This window comes from Paramormyrops kingsleyae, chromosome 4 (assembly GCF_048594095.1).
Source record: "Paramormyrops kingsleyae isolate MSU_618 chromosome 4, PKINGS_0.4, whole genome shotgun sequence".
Lineage (NCBI taxonomy): Eukaryota > Metazoa > Chordata > Actinopteri > Osteoglossiformes > Mormyridae > Paramormyrops > Paramormyrops kingsleyae.
Window position 1 is genome coordinate 10,592,800 of NC_132800.1, and position 13,828 is coordinate 10,606,627.

At 50.2% G+C, this 13,828-nt stretch overlaps 1 protein-coding gene across 2 annotated transcripts in view; it reads left to right on the plus strand.

The window, feature by feature from the left end:
* Nucleotides 1-13,828, plus strand: part of LOC111841371 (tripartite motif-containing protein 16-like) — a 129,777-nt gene that overhangs the window by 37,435 nt on the left and 78,514 nt on the right. The gene's annotated exons all lie outside the window — the stretch shown is intronic.

The following is a 13,828-nucleotide window of genomic DNA, read 5'->3' on the forward strand; positions in this document are numbered from 1 at the left end:
ACTAACTAGAAAAGCAAGACACTAAAGTAAAATCCAACAATGGGGAAAACCGGAGACATCAGAGACACGAGCTTAGACAATGGTTTAGATACAAGACACAACGCGATGAAGCAGCGGGGAACAGAACAAAGGCAGGAACTAATATACTATGGGGGTAATGACTAACACAGGGCAGGTGAGGCTGATTAACAAAGACTAGGGAAACAGGACTCAGGTGAAACCAATTAACTCACACTAACAATCAGGGAAACTAAACACTAACCAAGGAAGCATATATCAACACACAGAAGGTACATAGGCAATAACATAAACAGGGGAACAAGAAACAAAACCAAAACCAATTACAAAGCAAACACCAGGAATAATTAAGCATAAAGGAAAACACCAGGGAGCTAAAATACAAAAACAGAGGAGGCGGGATTCGAACTCACAACAAGAGGGAACTCAGGACTGAGGGGCAAACAGACAGCACATGCTTAATACATTGAGCCACGAGACCAGACAAGTGACAGGGGAGAAACAAGGACTGACGTATGAACGGGATGACCAGCACCACCTGCTGGTCAAACGGGGAAGGGGAACGGAAGGACCACAGCGGGGGGCTGACCCTGACAGAGGCGTGAAGTGAGAGCAGCTGGTCTGAAGTCCTGAAGGGAGCTGGAGCCCTTTCTTTGGAACAGTGTGGATCCGTCCTCCATTACTGCTTATCCTGTACGGGGGGGGGGGAGCCTGGAGCCTGTCCCAGGTGGCACAGGGCGGGGGACACGATGGATAGGATACTAGTTTATAGCAGAGCACACACTCACACACACACTCACACACACAATCACACACTAAGGACAGGGGACACAATGGATAGGATACTAGTTTATAGCAGAGCACACACTCACACACACAATCACACACTAAGGACAGGGGGCACGATGGATAGGATACTAGTTTATAGCAGAGCACACACTCACACACACAATCACACACTAAGGACAGGGGACACGATGGATAGGATACTAGTTTATAGCAGAGCACACACTCACACACACAATCACACACTAAGGACAGGGGACACGATGGATAGGATACTAGTTTATAGCAGAGCACACACTCACACACACAATCACACACTAAGGACAGGGGGCACGATGGATAGGATACTAGTTTATAGCAGAGCACAGACACACACAATCACACACTAAGGACAGGGGACACGATGGATAGGATACTAGTTTATAGCAGAGCACACACTCACACACCCAATCACACACTAAGGACAGCTTAGAGATCCCAATCGGCTGACCACATGTTTTCAGTCTCTGAAGTACGAGTAGAAAACTCATGTTGGGGGAACATGCAAACTTCACATACAGAGTGGGGGGGACAGGAAACAAGCCCACAGACTGAGACCCCACACCTCCCCACAGTCACACAGACTTTTAGGATTTATTAAAAGTCACAATATAATGCTACTGAATTTTGAATTATTATAACCTCCATTTTCAAGAGCTGTGTTGGAATTTAAGCTGACTTTTAGAATGTTAACTTTAATGTTAACAGGATTTACCAGTTTCCCCACCCTTTACCTAAGCAGGCGTGATCTCTGTGCCTTCAAAGCAGACACACTCACTTGCACATATTTGCATTTACATTTCTAGTATGTAGCAGATACTATTGCCAAAAGTGGCAAACAAATGAGGCAAACATCACATTGCAAACACACAGCTGTCAAGGTGTTGCTTAGGCAGAAGTGCAGCTAGGCTGATATTTCAGCGGTCTGCAGAGATATGACAAGGGCTTGGGGCTAAGGTTAGGGTTATAGGGTTAAACTATAGATGGTCCTTGGATTTTCCTCCAGAACTCTGTGGCTGGATGGAAGTAGCAGGAGATCCTCAAACCCTTAGGAGGTGAGTCTCCCAACGTGAGGAGAGGTTCGCCAGAGCCCCAGTGCTTTATGATAACTGTAGGTCCTGTAGTCCCCGGGCTGGATGGACGTCCTTCATCTCCTAGCTGGGGAAAGAGGCTCCCAACCCAGGGAGACTTTCACTGGAACCCTGGTGCTCCATTGATCTTGGTACCAGGGCTGGAAGTGCCCTGAGCCCATGGAGCCTTTGCCTGAACCCTGGCCCCAGAGCCAACCTTAAACCTGGCCCATCGACTTAAGGGGTAGTTAAGGGGTGGTTAAGGGATGCATAGAAATCCCCAATTCAAGCCATTTTAGACTAAAGTTTGGGGGCATGATAATTTTTTACCATCTTACCCTTCCTGGATTGGGGAGACCGGAGCCTCATTATAGAGACAGGCATGGAGCAGGAGCCGGCCCCGGATAAGCAGCAGAGAATGGATAGATGTAGGGTTTTTAAAACTTTGTTCTTTATTTAATCTTGAACATGAATCATGTGTCATAGCTGCACTTGGAAAAAAACACATCATAAAACATCATGATTCTCAGAAACAAGTCCATGTTTTCCTGGGTCAGATAATTGGTTCATTTCCACCAAAGTTTCGGTCCTTTTCATTCTTAACGTAAAGGTTATACTTTCCATATACTGATCCATTAACAATATGAGGACATCCTTAACAATACTGATCCATCCAGACACTGTGGGTGCTTTTTCAGTAAGCCGTCTAATTGTGATTAAAACTTTATTTAGTATTTATCTTGGTTTTACAGTTTTTTCGGTAGCTCACAGAGGTACAAAAATACAAAACTACTATCAATCTTAATACCCGTTATCTTACAACACAAATAACAATTTTCATTCCAGTTTGGTTGAATAACTGGACAAGTCCAAAAAAATATGTGCATGATCTACCATTACTGACCCACCTTGCCTCCAGCAAGGACAAAGAGTTTTAACCATTCTCCCCTGTTTATTTGGGTGTTATAATGAAACACACACAACTCTTACAGCAAAATTCTCTCCAAACCTTTGAATTGTTGGAGATAATTTGGCTTTCCTACCCTTTCTCCCATACTTCTTCAGAAATGTGTGTCCCCAATTCCTTGTCCCATCTCTCTTTAATATATTTTGTTGAATGTCTTTTCAATAATAAAATACTTTGATTCAAAATATATCTGGATAAGAGGTGTGCATTTCCTAGAACTACCCAGCTAAATGTCTTGCAGAAAATAATGGTGAAATAGCAGAAACCTATAGAAATCTGATTTACCCAAATGATAATTACCCACCAGGTCCTGGAAACCTTCAATTTCTCCTCTGTTTAAAGCTGTACAAACAGCACTTATTCCTTATGAAGTCCAGTCTCTATATCTAAAATCCAATGTTACTGGTAGAAACTGTGGATGATGCACCATCTTAAAAATCTAATCTCTTTATCTAACTGGTAGAGTGCTATAACGTTAAACCAAGTTCTAAGGGTAAAATTAACCCATGGATTTGGTATATTAAACACCTTCTCTGAGGACTGTTGGCTCCCCAGAAATGACCGCAGAAGTTTATCCCTTAGAGAGAACTCCAGCACTTTCCACACATGTGACCACACCATTCAGTGTTACCTTTAACACTTTTCAGTGTGCAGTGAGTGTTGTTTTTACAGTGTTAATATTTATTAACTCTTATAGTGTTCAATTTACAACCTAGAGTGTTAGGACAATGTGTCTCCACCTCTTCCCAAATTGCAAGCCCATATGGGTGGCACACAAGTACAAAATGGGTGGCCCATATCCGCCCCATTTTAATGTGCACTCATTTGAACTCATTTGGCATTCAGCTGCTGTGTTTTACTAACCCACCATAATAAGAAAGACTTAGACCAATATAGCCTTTTCTCTTTTTATGCAAGTTTTATTTCAGTTCCACTCTTAATAATCAAAGAGCTGTGCTGTGACCCCTCTGTGGTATAAAAGTGTGTGAAATGTATGGCACCAATCACCAAATACAGATTATGAAGCTAGACTCTGTTAGACTGTGTTACGATCCCCGGTCTAGGGTCAGGGACCGCCAGTGTTGGAGTACGCCGCTCCACCGGGTCCGGATGAGAAGGGAACACGCAAAGGAGACTCTCAGTTTGATTATAAATGATACTTTTATTTAGTAATGCTTCTATCAGCTAATACCTATTAATTGCTTTAATGCGAACCGGTTCGGGAACAGACTGCCTACACACCCCAGTGTGTCAGCTCAGCGTGTTCTGCGTGGTAAAGCTTTACGCAGTCTTATATACTTGCATTATTCTGGGTTACTTCCTTGTTACATTGTAGCACACAAGCGAAAGAATAAAAGTCAAGCTGGTATATTTCCATTACGCAGTCTCTCATATCTACTGGGTTCTCAGAATCTTTGTTGTTCACAGGTGCAGACATACTTCTCGGAACAAGATTCCATATAAGGGGCAAGCAGAACATTCGTGGTTATAGGTGTGAGACTGTTCTATGCTTTTTGCAGCAGCTCAATGTTTTGCAGACATCTTTCCTGTCGCGCACTCTGTCAGCTCTCCTGCCTGCCGCCCCCACAATTCCCCCTTTTGATCTCTGACCAGAGATCACCCTAGGACCACGGGATTTTTGGGTATCCCCCTTTTGATCTCCGCTAGGAGATCACTTTTGGAACACCGTCTCATCCTGGTCCTCGTCGGGCCCGAAGCCGAGGAGGGGCATCATGTGAAATCCTGGGGGTTCACGCTTCTCTATGGCGGAGGAGATCAGGCGGACTGACAGAGCACGTAGGCAGGGGATGCAGCAGCACCCGCAAGTGACTAGTATTGCAGCAAATGTAGCTATAGATATGAGAAGCGAAGCCACTACATCTTTCCACTGTCCAAACATGGAGGTCAGCCAATCATCCCAGACATTGTGAATCCCAGACTGCTCGTGCATGGTTTTTGAGAGTGTTCGCAACCCCTCTAAAGCCTTGGTGACGGACCCGTCAGGGGCAGTATTGTTGGGAATGTAGGTACAACAAACATCTCCAAACATAGCGCACACACCTCCTTTCTCGGCCAGTAACATGTCTAGTGCCAATCGGTTTTGAACGGCCATCAAGGAGGTAGGCCCCAGCTGTTCAGCAAGGCCCTCTATCGCGTCTCTGGTGAGGTTAGATAAACGTAACACATTATAGTGGACGTAATTGATTCGGTCCACGTTTTTATTGGGGGTGATCGGAAAAAGGGCTGACAGTATGGGAATATTCTCAAACCCCCCTGCTACCTGGTTTGCCAATTTGAATTCATCGGGAACACCCCTGGGCACTCCTATGGCATCTATGTAGGTGGGGGAATTCACTGTGGGATCGAAAGACGGAAGGTCTCGCTTCCGCAGGACGTGTCTCCTACGCCGCCTGGTCAGAGCGCTTGGTGAGGTGGTACTGGCCCTGGGTCGGACCACCCGTTCTCCTATTAACATCAGCGGCGCCCCCAGGCGCACCAGGGCACAAAGACCCCTTGCCTCCCGTGGGAGCCTTGTTCGAAGGCTTAGCTGGCCGCAGTAATAATAGAGCCCTGCTCTGGCCCAGTGGCCGATTACGTGACCAGCCGTCCCATTTCTGAAGACGGAACCACACCAGTCCACCGGTATGACCCCCACCTCAATACCGCCAGTGAAGTTGTAACAGGTGTAGTTGCCTTTCCCTTTGTGAGGGGTGAATGGTCCTGGTCTTGTCCTATTTTCTATGGGAGGGTAAATAGACGCCAGAGTGGTACAGTTAGGAGGACTGGCCTCCCGGGTGAGACCGAGCATGCAGCCGTACCCCCACTTGTCTAAAGGGAATATTGGGGCTGGCTCTGTGAGAAGTTGGGGACGAGCTGAAGCGCAGGCTACACACCCTTCCATATTCTGTTCGCGGGCTGTCTCGGCCATCCAATTCAACCAGAGATTACTGTCCTTATATCCTGTGGCTAGTTCTAAAATGTCTAGGGGATTTAACGTGGTGTAGTCTACCTGCACTACTCGGGTGTCGTTTGTGGTTCGACCTGGGCCCTTTACGGGAGACCCAGAAAGTCTGTCGGCCGTTCTGGGAGGATCCACAAAATCAATCCTGATCACTCCCCATGGATCTTTCCCGGAAACCTCCGCTCCCAGTCTTAAGTAGAGGGAAGGCCTCCTATCAGGGCCTGAGAGGTACCGCCCCAAAGACAGGGCCAGTGGATTCCAACCTGATGCCCCTGTGTGGCCTTCTCGGGAGAAGGTGACGTTGCGCCACCACTCCTTCCAGGGCCTCCCCCACTCATTCTCCCCCCAAACTGGGCCGTGCGGCTGCCACGCCCCGGTATACTTAGCCACCAGGTGCCAACCACACATCGGTGTTCCGGGGTATCGGCGCCCGTTACAGGCTTCGTTGAATTCAGCCTCAACGCAGAGCCAGACGTTGTACCCTTGATACGAGGCGTTGTGGCCTCCGCAGTCGATCACGTCACAGAGATCGAACAGAAATGTGGCACTGGTGCCTTTGACATACCGCAACGTCAGAATCCCCCACATTTCCTCACATGATTTACGGGAGCCCCATGTTTGGACCATGCAAAGCCATACACATATAACTGCAAGTGTTCTAAATATGCTATATAACATTCCCCCCAGAGTCCCCCTTTTCATCTGCTGGTGCTTCATCCTGATCTGAGGTGAGGACTGCTGGTGCTTCAACCAGCCAGGGGTAGACTGCCCTGCTGGTCTTTCAGGTCGGGGATTATTCTGCCCCTGTGGTGACCTGAGTTGGTCCTGGTTCGTCCGAATCAGGCGGTTCTTCTCCTTTCGTGAGGTTCTCCTGGATCTCCCCCACGGTTCGTCCTGGCTCCTGAGCCGCGGCGCACTGGCTCCAATGGAACCACGTGTCTCCTTTGCCTTTCAGCCGCACGGCGTGGGACGTCCTCTCGATGACCTGGAAGGGGCCGGTCCACCTGGGCTCTGACCACTTCCGCTTGATGACTTTCAGTAGAACCCACTCGCCAGTGTGTGGCTTGGCCGCGGCTGTCTCTGGTGCAGCTGCCTGGACTTGTCGGGAGAAATCTGAAACGATAACTTGCAACCCATCATAGTATGGTCTGTATCCCTGCCCCCTTTTCTCATCAGGGTTCCAGGCCAGCTCTCTCTGCGGGCCCGGAAACTGTCTGCCTGTCTGCAGCTCATATGGTGTGAAACCAGTCCCCCGATTCACAGAACACCTTGCAGACATCAATGCCAGTGGCAAAGCGTCGACCCAATTCATTTTGGTCTGTGCACAGATTTTAGCCAATTTCTGTTTGATAGTTTGGTTCATTCGCTCCACCTTCCCCTGGGACTGTGGGTGATATACCGTTCCGAACGCGTGTTTTAACCCCAGTGCCTTCTCTACCCGCCTCAGGTCCTCATTTTTAAAGTGCGACCCGTTATCTGACCGGATTCTATTGGGGAATCCGTGCCGTGGTATGTACTGATTGATCAGAAATTTCACCACGGAGGCTCCATCCTCCTTTCTGGTGGGCCATGCCTCTGGCCACCCAGAGAACGCGTCCACGCACATTAGCACGTACTTCAACCCTCTTACTGACATCACCATGTCTGTGTAGTCTATGACTATCTCTTCCCCCGATTTGACACACCTGGGAAATTGTCCCTGTCCCGGTTTGACTGTGGGATGCGGGTTGTACATCACGCAAATGGCACAATTTTTCACATACTCTCTTACCATGTCTTTCATGAATGGGTGCCACCAGCCTGCCAAATTACTCAACATCTGTCTCACTCCAGCATGCCCCATCCCGTGGGCCTCCTCCAACACTGCCTGGCGGAGGTTGCTTGGGAGCGCTAGCTTTCCCTCTTTGTTCTGCCACACACCGTCTGTCTGCTGTCCCCCTCTTTCCTTCCACATTGTCAGTTCCTCTGGGGAAGCTTTCTTTTGTTCACCTTTCACTATCTCCAAGTTCAGTCGGAGTCCCGGCTGAACCTCTTCTTCCACCGTAACCAGTTGTTTGGCCACTGTATATCCTGTAACTCGCTTTGCTTCCGCATCTGCTACTTGATTACCTCGGGCGATCGCTGTCCCCGTACCCTCGTGACCCTTGCACTTCACCACTGCCACTCGAGCAGGCAGCAGCAGTGCTTCTGCAAGTTCTCTCATTTCCGTTTCATGCTTGATCGGTTTGTTTCCTGCTGTCAAAAACCCTGCTCTCAGCCACTGGCTCAGTTCTACGTGCACCGCTCCTACTGCGTAGGCTGAGTCTGAGTAAATGGTAACTTCCTTTCCCTCTGCTAGTTTCAAAGCTTCAATTACTGCCACCACCTCTGCTCTCTGAGCAGACTGCACCCCTGTTAGCTTTTCGGCTTTTAAGGTGACATATGTCTGATCTTGTCTTGCTACTACCGCATATCCTGCTTGCAAACTTCCTGTCTCTGTTCTGAAACAACAACCGTCTGTGAACCATTCCTCTGTTCCCTCTATCTTTTCTGCTTCCAAATCTCCTCTGACTTTTTCCTCCTTCTGTACCCTTCGTTCACACTCATGAGGTTCTCCCCCTCCCATTCGGTCTGCCATGTTAATTCCTTCATGGGAGAAGTGTAAATTTGGTGCTTCCAGTAGTCTACTGAGCCTCTGTTGTCTGAGCGATGTCATGGTGAAGGTCTGTGAATTCACGTAAGCCACCACACTGTGTGAGGTTAGGACATGAAGTGCATGTCCCATCACTATGTGTGCTGTTTTTTGAATGATTTTCGCAATTCCTGCTGCGTGTCTTGTGCATGCGGGGTGTCTCTTTTCTGTGGTGTCGAGTTTTATGCTCAGGTACATCAGTACTCTCCTCTCTCCCCCTTTTTTCTGAAACAGGATGGCATTCGCAAGCTCTCCTGTTTCAGAAACATCAAGGTAGAATGGGAGGGAGTAATCTGGCAAGGCTAGGTCCGTTGCCTGGGCGAGGCGTTGTTTCAGGGTAATGAAAGCTTCTTCCGCAGCCTGGTCCCAGTTGAGGAGAGCCCCAAGACGGCGAAGGCCGTGTTCCCGGACCAGGCGTCGGAGGGGCTGTGTGAGCCCCGTGTAGTCAGGTATATATGTGCGGCTGTACCCTGTAAGTCCTAGGAAGGACAGCATGTCCTTCACTGTGGTGGGCTGTGGGTGCTGTAGGATACTGGACCGATGGGCTGGAGAGAGACCTGTCCCTGTGCTGGACAACACTCGACCTAGGAATGAGACAATTGTCCGTGCGACCTGCAACTTGTCCTTACTGACCTTAAATCCTCTGTCTGACAACTGGAGCAACACAGCTCTCGTCCCCTGCAGAGCCGCTTCCGCGGACGGTGCCGCGATGAGGAGGTCATCTACGTACTGTACCAGGGTGACGCCTTCCGGGAGGGGGCAGCCCTCCAGCGCTCGTCTCAACACCTGATTGAAGACACCCGGAGAGAGAGCAAACCCCTGCGGCAGACGAGTGTAGCGCAGTTGCCTACCCCTGTACGTAAAGGAGAAAATGTCTCTGCACTCTTCAGCGAGCGGCAGACAGAAAAAAGCGTTAGCCAGATCAATGCATGTAAACCATGTCTGCTGCGGGGTCAGGTTAGTAAGGGCCACATAAGGATTTGGGACCGGAACTGTGGGAGTGAGCAAGAGGTCGTTCACGGCGCGCAGGTCATGTGCCATACGATACTTCCCTGTGCCTGCTTTCTGTACCGGGAGGATGGGCGTGTTCCACAGCGACGTGGATGCCTCCAACACCCCTCCTCTCAGCAGGCCTTCTATTGTCTCGGCTATCCCCTCCTCTGCCGCTGGTTTGTGAGGGTATTGTCTAATCCACAGGGGGCCTTCCCCAGGGCGCAGCTGAAACTGCACCGGGGTACAGGCAATGAGGCCAACGTCCGTGGGACTAGTGGACCATAGGGACTCGGGCAGTGCAGCTAGCAGGGCCGCTGCCTCTGGATGGTCCATCTTTTCACGCCCGTGATCCCTAGTTATTTGTTCGTGTTGGAGGAGAGCAGTGTCTTGTGCAGTGACCTGAATGCAGTACGTGCTGCAGGAGGGTGAGAAGGAAACGTGTGGGACCTGGGTTGGAACCCAGTCCCCAGCGCCCCTGGCTCTTTTCACCATCGGTCCTAAGTCTTTAGCCTGATGTTTAGGGTGAAGGGCCAGGGAGACATGAGGGACGGCTTCCTGGTCCATTCGGTACCAGGAAAGCTGTTCTGCAGTTAACCTGGTGGCTGAGGCGACCCCTTCAGGACCCACATATATATTTTCAGAGACAACCTGCCACTGATGGCCTTCCAGCTGCTCTGCGAAGAGGTCTCCATACCACTCCGTGTCCTCCCTGTCATAGAAAAGGGTCACATGGAGGGGGTCGGGAGGGGGCACATAGGGCTCTAGGAGCGAGATCCAGGGCCGCCACGCGGAGTAAGCTGCCACTATGCCCGCCAGGCTGGGTTCTATCAGGGCCCAGTAAATGTCAGCTAGTGCCTGGTCCTGGACGGGCCGCATCAGACACTGTCCCTTGCCCCATGTCCATGAACTGCAGCGGATGTGTGTGCCCCCAGGCAAGGTGACAACCAGTCCATCAGCACTGCACAGGATTGATGCTCCCAACTTCACCAACATGTCTCTCCCCAACAAATTCACAGGTACAGAGGGAGACACGAGAAAAGGATGGAGTAATGTCTGTTTCCCCACAACCACTTTGACTGGCTTAGTCACTGGCAGGTTCTGTTTCTCCCCCGAGAAGCCCACAACGGTCACCGTAGATGTAGACAGGAACTGTTGTCCTGGGGCCACGATCAGGGTGGAATACGTGGCTCCTGTGTCCACTAGGAACGGCAGTTCTTTATCCATGACCAAGAGAGGGAGCATGGGGTCTGCCTCCCCCGCTCCCTGGGCCACCCGTGGGCACCGTCAGGCCTGATTAGGCCCATCCCAGTCATCACTGGCCAGGAAAGGGAATTGCCCCGCAGTGATCACGCCCTGTGCTGTAGGGGCTGCCTGTGCGTGTGGTGCTATCACCTGTGGAGCCACGGCCGGCCCCTGACCTCCGGGAAAGACACTTCCGTTCTGACCTGCAGTCCCCGCCGGAACCAGACAATCACGGAACCAGTGTCCTGTTCCCCCACACCTGTAACAGGCTCCGGGCCGCTGTCCACCTTGCAACGCACCCCTTCTCCCGCCCCGGCCCCTGTATCCCCGGCCCCAAGCCCCTCGGCCTCGACCCCATTGTTGGCCCCACCCGCCTTGTTGGTAGGTGGGGGGCCCATACCACGGGCCGGGAGGTTGTAATGGGGGTCCCTCTGGTTGTACCCCCGCCACCATTTGTTTACTCTGTCCCTTCTTTTTCTCCTCCGTCGCCTTTTTCCTAGCCTCACCCACCTGCAGTTTTAATAACTGCGACTGTAACTGTTTCACTTCACTCTCCTCCTTATGTACTTCCTCCTTTGCTCTCTGTAAGTGGTGGACCAGGTGTCTGTCCCACACCTGGGACTCGGCCCCTGGGAGGTCGGGACTATCTAACATTGCATTCCGCACTCCCTCGGGAACTCCCTCCAGAACTGCACGCCTGAACCACTCTCGCTGATATCCCTTTTGTCCCGGATGGCACCCCGTCCGCCGGGTCCAGTCCTCCTTACAGTCATCCAAATACTCTCTCGGGTGCAATTTGGAGTCCCAGAAGAATTTTGGGACCACCGCTCCACTTGGAGCGGGGAACATTTCGCGCAGGACGTCACCCAATTTCATTATCACCCTGGTTAGTTCTATGTTATCCTCTCGCCTAAGAACTCCTGCTCTAGCCTCTATTTCTAACAGAGTGTGTTTGCCCATAGACCTGGCAGCCACAGCACGAAAATCTCCTAGGGCCAAATTCTGTCCTGTTGTCAGCTGATCCAATTTCTCTAACCATTGTCTTCCCCCCTCTGCGGGTGGAGGTAATTTATCCGTAAGCGCCTGGACATCCCCTATGGAGAATGGCTTGTATCTATCGTGTACCTGACCTGCTTCCCGCAGGAGAGGGAGCTGCATGGCCTCCAGAGTCCTAGATCTAGTTGTCATATGGTGTTTCCTCCCTCCTTCCTGACGCATGTCTCTCCTACCTCCACTGGCCCGTTCTTTTTGTTCGATCTGATCCTGCAGTCTCTGGAGTTCTGCCTCACATGCTCTCACTAGGTCACCGTCTCTGAAAGGAGGGTCTTCCTGCAATATCCCTGACAGCGTACCTGTTATGTCGACTCTGGCACTCTCTAGCCCTTCGCGGCTGTCTGCTGAGGGGTCTGTTTCCCAGACCCCCGTCAATGCCCCCGCTACTTCCACTCTGGAACTTTCTTGTCTGTTTAATAGCGGGTATAGTCTCTCTCTCCCTGACATCCGGGCCCCCCGTTTCTTTAACTGAGCCCTCTTCACTCGCGCCCCGAACGGCGTGGATGCTGGACACTCCTCCTCTCCCTCAGAGTCCGTTTCCTGACCTTCGCTCATTATCTCTTCCCTTTACTACTGATTCTCCATTCCGGGAGACATCATGCATTTGCCCCTGTCCCCGTCTGTCTGACTCTATCAAGACAGTTCCCGACGTTATGGTAAATTGGGGACACATATGTGTGACCGGCGCCACCGGGGCGGTGGGCACCGTTCCCCCAGAAGAGTAAGCGGGAGGTGCGTCCAGACACGTTTTAGTTTCGTTTTCTGACGACCCTTTCTTTTTGATCGGTTCCCTGTGTAAATGATCTATTCCCTGCCACAACACTGCCAATTTCCACCATATTCTCCTGTCTTCTTCCTGTTTTTTCTCCTGTTTTTCCCATTTACCTTTCTTAAGTCTCCCTGCTTCATTTTTCTGACGCGCTGCCTCTTTTGCCTGACTTCCGTGTTCTTTCTCTTTTCGCCAGAACAATTCTCCTAAAGATCGCCTGTCTTCCAAATTGTAACCTGCACATTGAATTAGTCCGAACATTCTTTCTCTGGCCTCTGTCACCGCCTTCTCTCTTCCCTTCTTATCTACCTCTTTCGATATTGTCATCTCCATGACTTTTATTTGATCTGACAGAGTTTTCCATGGACGTTTGGGGCTATTTCCCCAGCCTCCATCATCTAATTCTCTGTCGAATTCACCGTCCATTTTACTCTCTCTTACCCTTCTGGTAATCCGGTATTTTCCCTCCTTACGTATTGTACCTGTAAGTCTTATACCGTTTTTCACTCGACTATGTTCTATACTGTAGTCCGTTCTGGTGATCCTGTATTTTCCTTCCTTACGTATTGTACCTGTAAGTCTTACACCGTTTTTCACTCGACTATGTTCTATACTGTAGTCCGACAACACAATCTGTCTGGACTTACCAAGTCTCTTTGCTCATCAAGTTCGACAGTCCAACCCGGTTGGTACTTTTGAGACTTTAAATTAGGGCCTCAAACCCTAAACTTTTCGGGGATCCTTGCCCCGGGTACTTTTGGGACTTTAACCCAGGGCCTCAAACCCTAAACTTTAAGTCAGGGCCTCAAACCCTAAACTTTTCGGGGATCCTACCCCCGGGACTTCTGACCCAGCTCACTGAACCTCGTCCAGTGTTCCTACCGCCCGTCGACTAATAGGGGGGTTGCCACACCAAGGATATCAACACTTTTATTTCTGAGACTGTCTATGACCGTGTCTCCAATATTTCACTTTACGTCTCCGTAAATTCTGACGGACAGACTGAATGGACACTTCAGAATACTTTGTTTAGTATGTTCAATATACAGATTTCGATAAACAGGCTCTGCTTACCTTTATATTTGGGCCCATATATTCTTCCGTGTCCAGTCAAATCTCGTCCAGTTTAGCCGAATACTGGTGTCCTTCTCATCCCGGACGAGCCCCCAAATTGTTGGAGTACGCCGCTCCACCGGGTCCGGATGAGAAGGGAACACGCAAAGGAGACTCTCAGTTTGATTATAAATGATACTTTTAT